The 7901-nt window shown below is 39.6% G+C and overlaps 1 non-coding gene and 1 pseudogene across 1 annotated transcript; both read left to right on the top strand.

The window, feature by feature from the left end:
* Positions 1-1064: 1064 nt before the first annotated feature.
* LOC111766597 (small nucleolar RNA SNORA31) lies at positions 1065-1194 on the top strand. The gene has a single exon (XR_002798606.1). It is a non-coding gene; the product is annotated as a small nucleolar RNA SNORA31 (small nucleolar RNA).
* A 4121-nt stretch (positions 1195-5315) lies between these two features.
* LOC131280905 (peptidyl-prolyl cis-trans isomerase-like 3) lies at positions 5316-6646 on the top strand (annotated as a pseudogene).
* The last annotated feature ends 1255 nt before the right edge of the window (positions 6647-7901 follow it).

Genomic DNA, 7901 nt, shown 5'->3' with positions numbered 1-7901 from the left:
CCATCTTTTGGCAATTGTGAATAATGCCAGAATGCACATCAGCATGCAAATATCTGTTTGAGTTCCTGCTTTCAGTTCCTTAGGGTATATACCTAATAGTGGGATTGCTGGGTCATATGGTAGTTCTATACTTAGTTTCTGAGGAACCACCAAACTGTCTTCCACAGTGACTGCACCATTTTACATTGCCCCAGCAATGAATGAGCGTTCCTATTTCTCCGCATCCTCTCCAACACTTGTTATTTTCCTTTTTTTGGAATAGCTAATGAGTGTAAAATGTTATCTCATTGTGGTTTTGATTTGCATTTCCTTCATGGATAATAATGTTGAGCATCTTGTCATGTGCTTTCTGGCCATTTGTGTATCTTCTTTGGAGAGATGTCTAGGTCTTTTGACCATTTTTTATTAGGTTGTTGGTCTTTTTGTTGTTAAGTTGAAGTTTTTCTCTATATATTCTGGATATTAAACCTGGTACTGGCACAAGGACAAACATATAGACCAATGGAATTGAACTGGGAGCTTAGAACCGAACCCTCACATTTATGGCCAACTGATTTTTGACAAGAGGTCAAAGACCACTCAATTGTGATAGAATGGTCTCTTCAATAAATGGTGCTTGGAGAACTGGATCTTCATTTGAAAAAAAAAAAAAAAAAAGAGCTCCCTACATCACATCTTGTACAAAAATCAACTCAAAATGAATGAAAGTCCTAAATATAAGAGTTAGAACTATCAAACTCCTAGAAGAAAACACAGGGAAGCATCTTCAGGACCTTGTGTTAGGCAACGGTTTCTCAGACTTTATACCCAAAGCACAGGAAACAAAAGGAAAAATAGATAAATGGGACCTCATCAAAGTGAAAAGGTTTTGCGCCTCAAAGGACTTCATCATGAAAGTAAAATGACAGCCTACACAATGGGAGAAAATATTTGAAATTCATTTTGCACCAGGCCCCACAAATTATGTAACCAGTCCTGAAACCCACTCATACCTGGAGATGGGGAATGGAAAACCATGCATCACATTTGCACAGCCACATAAGGTTTCCAAAAAAAAAGCAAAACTGCATCTCTGACAGACCTAGAGCAGTTAATGTCTGCTGCTAATGTTTACACTACAGATGCAAGAAAAAGTTCCTCACACTATCTGTCTGTCTGGTTGTGACAGCCAAGATTGAATGGGTGAATACAGGAAGTTCTAAAAACATGGGGAAGGGGAAATAATCTTTGCAACTCAGAAATAAACTTGTAAACAGCAAAAAAGAAAAAATGGTTTCAAAGTCCTTTTATACATGCCTCACTTGATCCTTACAACTTCTCCATTAAGAAGGAAAAAAGATGATGAATGATTGTGGTTTGTCTAAGGGCACAGAATCAGAGTATTTTAGAAGAGATGCTATCAATTGGTTCAGCTCTCCTGTACGCTCATTTTTCCAAATTAAAAAAAAAATCAGAATCAGAGAAGTTATAAGACTTGTCCAAGATCACACAGTAAATATGATAACAGGAAGCAGTTCTTGTCATTCCAAGTATTCTTTCCACTATACCATGTTTCTCTAAGGCAATTCTGGACTGTGAGCTCCTTGAGGGCTGGGACCATATGTCATTTGTTTTGGCAGGTGGTGCAGAAAATAGTGATTAAGATAGACATAGAAAGGGTCCCAAATTTCTTGTTTCCAGGTCCAGGATACAACATCTATAGTCACTACTTCTTCAGTTCACTGTCCTAATTCTTTGTTTGGTGACTTCAATTAACTGTTGTTCTCTCCAAAGTATCAAAGTCTAAAAGTCAGCTTTTGACAACAGTTACAAAGCACACAGCACTGAATGGGGTAGCTTAGGACAAGCCATCAAATGGGAACACAGCATCTGGGGAAGTTTACAAATCACTATGAATGTAATAGTCTTCCTAAAACTAATCCAAGGAAGTTAAGAAATTTTCAATGCTGATTATACTTTAGCATTTTCATAACGTTACATTGTAAAATAACCACACAGAAATAATAAATGGGCAAGAGGAGAGAGAAGGTACGCACTGTTAGTTTAAAATAATTTCAATGGTCCCAAATTGTACAGGAAACATTGATGGTGCAGATGGCAGAGAAAACAATAGGAAAGTGACATACAAAATAGGAGGCAGTGCAGATAGAGGGAAAAGGGTAGATTATTTAATAAACCACACTGGAACAACTGGATCCCTTACCTGACACAACACACAAAAATCAATTCCAGGAGTATTCAGGGCCTAAATGTAAGAGGCAAAAATATAAAGGTTTTAAAAGACAACATAAGAAAATATCTTCATGATCTTGGAGTATGAAAGACTTCTTAAACAAGATAAAATATTATTAGCCATACAGGGTAATTCTCATATATTAAATATTTTTAAAAATCTGTTCATCTAAAGAAGCCATAAAGAAAGGGAGAAGCCAAGCCAAAAAGTAGAAATAGATATTTGCAACACATATAACTTACAAAGGACTAGTATCCAGAAACAAAATGAACTCCTAGAATCAATGCGCACACACACACACACACAAAGAAAAAAAATAAGAAAAACAATAAAATGTAATAGAGGCAAAGACATGAACAGACATTTCCCAAAGGGGAAATCCAAATGGTCAAGAGACATTAAAAAATGTTCCACCTCTTTAATAATCAGGAAAATGCAAATTAAAACCACACTGACATACCACTACACACTGCCAGATGGCAAAAATAATAAAGTTTGATAATACCAATTTTAAGAGAAAATATGGAGCAATGAAACTTGGTATAAGTTATAACTGCTAGGTGGAAAGATATTTGGTATAAATTGGCCTTGACTTCCACCTTATGAAAATGTGGTATGTACATACAATGGATTATTACTCAGCTGTAAAAGAATGAAGTATTGACATACCAGACAATATGGATGAATCTTGTCTATGATTGGACTTTGGACCTTTTTGAAGTCAGTCAGTCACTAAAGGACAAACATTGCATGACTTCACTGATATGATGTAAGCATATTGAGCAGACTCACAGAGCTAGAGTCTGGATAGGTCATCAGGAGACAGAAAGGGAGTAGAGTGTGTTGAGTCCGTGCTCAATATGGAAAACCCATGCTAAGGTAGGAGGAGGTGGTCTGACAGTGGATGGGGGTGATGGTGGTAGAGGGAAGTGCGTAGGGTCAGAGGTTCTGGAATGTGTGGGTGAGCAGGGTGGGGGTTGGGTTGGACTATCCATGGAACTGGGGGGGCAGGACTGGAGGAAGGAACAGGTGAACTCTGGGGATTTGTAGGTCTGTGGTTGAAACTACAATGGTGGGAATGTTCTTTTGGTAAATATGGCAGTGGAGAGTCACTGGTGCAGGGTGTCAGTGGTGGGGGGATATGCATCAAAGGGCGCACCTGGGGCATGCTCTGTGGAATATGGATGTGTTCATTTTGTACTAAGGTATTATCTCAGTGAGTGGAGACCCACACAATAAAAAAGAAAATATTAAACTCCCATTCTGGGGAGTTCTGCTATGTTTTCAAATAGAGGGACAAGAATTTCTTGAGTATATAGGCAGTGCCTAATAAAAGAAAACAGACCAGTATGTCAGTCAATATTAACGAGTATAACTTGAACCTTATTCTTCAAAAATTTAAACTTAGTGGTTACCATAGGTTCTGAGGGGATGGGGGAAGAATAGGTGTAACATAGGGCTGGAATAGTTCTGCATGATTTTGCAATGACAGATACAGGCCATTACACATTTTGTTAAAACCTGCAAAAGTATACAGTGCAAAATGTAAACCATTAACCATGGTTAGTAGCAATGCTTCAATATTTGTTCATCGATTGTAACAAATGTACCAAAGTAATGAAAGATGTTAATGGGAGAAAGTGTGGGAGGAGGAGGGGATAGGGTATATGGGAATCCCCTATATTTTCGATGTGACTTTTCTGTAACCTAAAACTTCTTTGAAAATAAAGTGAAAAAAAAAAAAAAAAGGCACTGAGGGAACATTTTTTTAAAAGTTATATTTTTAAGGATGCCACCCTGGGTGTTAAACTATAAAGAAGAGAAAAGAAATGATAATCACAAAAGTCAGGATAATGTTAACTATAGAAGAGAAGGAGGGGCATGTAAAGGGGGTGGAACAGGGAGAGCAAAGGTCTATTTAAACTGGATATTGATTATACAGGGGATTGCTTTAACTTTAAACTCGTTCATTTAAATAGCATATATTAATTCATGAAATTGACATTTTATGGGTCAATTCTGAGCAAATATTGATGATTTCTAGGTTCTAAGATGACTAACTGGGTTCTGTTTTGGGTCTAAGACTATGTGGGGCCCCTTGGTCCCTGTTTCTGTTGACAAGCAGGGCAGACTAGTGAGTAAGTGCTGGAGCTCTGGAGACAGGCAAAGCTAGGCTTGAGTTCCAGCGCTGCCAGACAAGAACTGCACTACCTAGGCATAATTCCTTAATGTATTAGGCACTGATTTTCTGATCTATAAAGCAAGGGTAGTAATAGTATCTATTTATAGAGTTTTTATAAAGTGTGTATAAACGTATACGCAATTATAAATGAAGTGTTATGGCAGTATATGTAAATTGTTTGGCCCAATGCTTGTAATTTGTAAATAGTTGATAAATGTTATTCCTATTATTGGGTCTCATTCTTTTCTGTGACATTTCTTCAGAAGGTTTCAAACAGCAGCTAATGAAGAATTGTGTGAATATGTTTGAAAAAGCACAAAATTCTATGCAAGTGCTATGACTATCACTATTATTATCCTCTTACACATCCACATTAGTTCATTATCATTTATCACAAAAGCAGTATTATCAGTGATAGAGGCAAAGTGGCTGACAGGAGTTAGGATAGAAACACAGTGCCATCCACACAGTGTTGGACATAGACCAACACCTGAGTTTCTCAAAGGAAAATTCAACATCACCCTCTTCCTAACCACAACCTCCCAATGCAAACCTGAGACTCTGGAACCTGGGGACAAGGAGATCACAGACTTCAAAAAGTCACCTAAAGGTCAGTCAACCCAATCCTTTCAATTCACAAATAAAAAAACAAGGCACAGTGGGTATGGGCTGAAATAAGGAGCCATTTTGCACTGAACACAAGGCACTTCTGCAGGTGGCTATTATAGCCCAATTTATACTCCTTGTCCAAGTACTTATCAATAGAGCTCCCTTCCACTGTCAAAGTGTTCCAGGGGCTCATTTTTGAGCTTTTCTTGGGAGGAAATTTTAGTAATTTGAGGAAAGCTCAAATTACTGTGAGAAATTAAGTAATAGTGCTTCATGAAATTGCCAAGAAGAATGTCTGTAACACTGCTTACAGATGTGGGTGTTATTAAGACAGAAGTCTTCTGTAAGAGGACACCTAAAGATGTGAAAATTTCTTGGCTCTTTCTGTCAGTTAATTACTACAGTAGGTGTATATTTCATAGAACGGTAAGCGGATGTGGCTCAACCGATAGAGCATCCATCTACCATATGGAGGGTCCAGGGTTCAATACCCAGGGCCTCCTGATGCATATGGTAAGCCGGCCCACGTGCAGTGCTGCCACATACAAGGAGTGCCGTGCCACACAGGGGCACCCCCGCATAGAGGTGCCCCATGCTCAAGGAGTGTGCCCTACAAGGAGAACCACCCCACGTGTAAAGAGCACAGCCTGCCCAGGAGTGGCACTGCACACACCAAGAGCTGATGCAGGAAGATGATACAACAAAAAAGAGACCCAGGGAAGCGGACTTGGCCCAGTGGTTAGGGCGTCCGTCTACCATATGGGAGGTCCGCGGTTCAAACCCCGGGCCTCCTTGACCCGTGTGGAGCTGGCCCACGCGCAGTGCTGATGCGCGCAAGGAGTGCCCTGCCACGCAGGGGTGTCCCCGCGTAGGGGAGCCCCACGCGCAAGGAGTGCACCCTGTAAGGAGAGCCACCCAGCACGAAAGAAAGCACAGCCTGCCCAGAAATGGCACCACACACATGGAGAGCTGACACAAGAAGATGACGCAACAAAAAGAAACACAGATTCCCGTGCTGCTGACAACAGAAGTGGACAAAGAAAGAACACACAGCAAATAGACACCGAGAACAGACAACTGGGGTGGGAAGAGAGAAGGGGAGAGAAATAAATAAAATAAATAAATCTTTTTAAAAAAAAGAGAGGCCCATTTTCCCGTGCCACCTGATAATGCAAGTAGACACAGAAAAACACACAGCAAATGGAGAGCAGACAAAGGGGGGAGAGGGGAGAGAAATAAATAAAATATAGAAAAGAAAAAAGAAAAGAAACATCAAGGGTTTCATGGTTCAAACAGGAGAGCTAACAGGTACTAGAAGAGAAGGTAATAGTGTCTGGGGTAAGCAGTCTGAGGATGTATACAGTGACTATCTTAAGCACAATGTTAGAGGTGTTGTGTCCATGGTTAATAATGGCCCAAACACCTGTGGATCCCTGTTTTTCATCACCTATGACAAGCAGCCACATTTGGACATGAAATACACAGTATTTTGAAAGGTAATCGATGGTCTAGAGATGCTAGATGAATTGCAGAAGTTAACAATAATTGAGAAGACTTATTGCCCTCTTAACGATGTACACATCAAGGACATAACTATTCACACCAATCCATTTGCTCAGTAACTGAAATAGACCTGTACAAACACTTAGCAGGCTGTTCCTGGAACACACCGATAGTGGTTTACCCAGTTTTAATTATGTCAGAGATTGCATGATCCTTGTGCTTATTTACAGCTATGTTTTCCTATGAGTTGGTGGGACCAAAGGGAGATAAACAACTTTTATTCCCACTCTTAGGAGCATATTCCTTACTACAACTATTATCCAATATATTTCTTCAATTTTAATATAAAAAGCCTTGTTTAAACTTTGTTACACATAAATATTTATTTTTAATTGCTGAGGGAAAAAAAAAAATAACCAAGGCCCAGAGAGGGGTCTAAAACAAATCTCAAGTCACCTTCCAGGGGGCACAGCTGTGCCAGTGAGGCATGGTCAGCTGAGACTTCCAGGGTCCCTGCCTGAGGGTGTAAGGTCTCTTTGCAGTTGAAGCTACAGACTTCTCAGACTAGGGCGGATTTCTGCCTCACCAGGACTAACAGATGGCTTGGTTTTTCTACTATGAAACTTTTTTTTTCAGTTTGAAGTTATACAACTATTTCTGTATAGGACATTAAAAAAGAAATAGGAAGTGGGTGGTATCTGCTGCGGAAACAGGGCGGGCTGTGCCAGCGCTCCCTACCCCACCCTCGTTAGCCACACACAGCCCCTATTGTCAAAAGGCACCAAACGCTAAATAATAGGCTGGTCCCATTTTAAATACGGGACCAGAAGAAAGCTTAAAATCCCTGGCTGATCTTATATTTAACCTCAACCAGACATGCTGGAAAGAAGGCAAACTATGTAAAATTGTAAGCATAGCATCCACAGTATAGCTCTCTTGTTTGTGTTTCAGGTGAGAAGCTTAAGTTTTATACTATCATTTGACTAGCCCTGCTTGAGTGAATTAAGAGAAAGCAATAGGTTTCTAAAATTCAAATCAAAGTGGCCAGTTATTTCCTTCCAAAAAATTCCTGATGCCCTTAGCCCTTGATGTCATAGATACCCAGGTTTAATTCCTGGGCCACTGTTTTGTGGAGTTAATCCTTTATAAGAGTAAAAACTACCTTCAGCAACCCCCATCATAAAGTATGGCCCAATACTATGATAGGAAATAAAAACAAAAAACAGAAAAACAAAACTATGATAATAAGTTCAAAATGAACATAAATACTAAAACTGATCATATACCTTACTCTCCCCCTCAATTAGGTAGCTTTCTTTATTTTAGGTGGGGATGGGCTTTTCCAGACTATGTTTGCAATGGGTATGTGTGACT

The sequence above is a fragment of the Dasypus novemcinctus genome, chromosome 13 (genome assembly GCF_030445035.2).
Source record: "Dasypus novemcinctus isolate mDasNov1 chromosome 13, mDasNov1.1.hap2, whole genome shotgun sequence".
Taxonomy (NCBI): Eukaryota; Metazoa; Chordata; class Mammalia; order Cingulata; family Dasypodidae; genus Dasypus; species Dasypus novemcinctus.
This window is presented reverse-complemented; position numbering and strand designations above follow the sequence as displayed.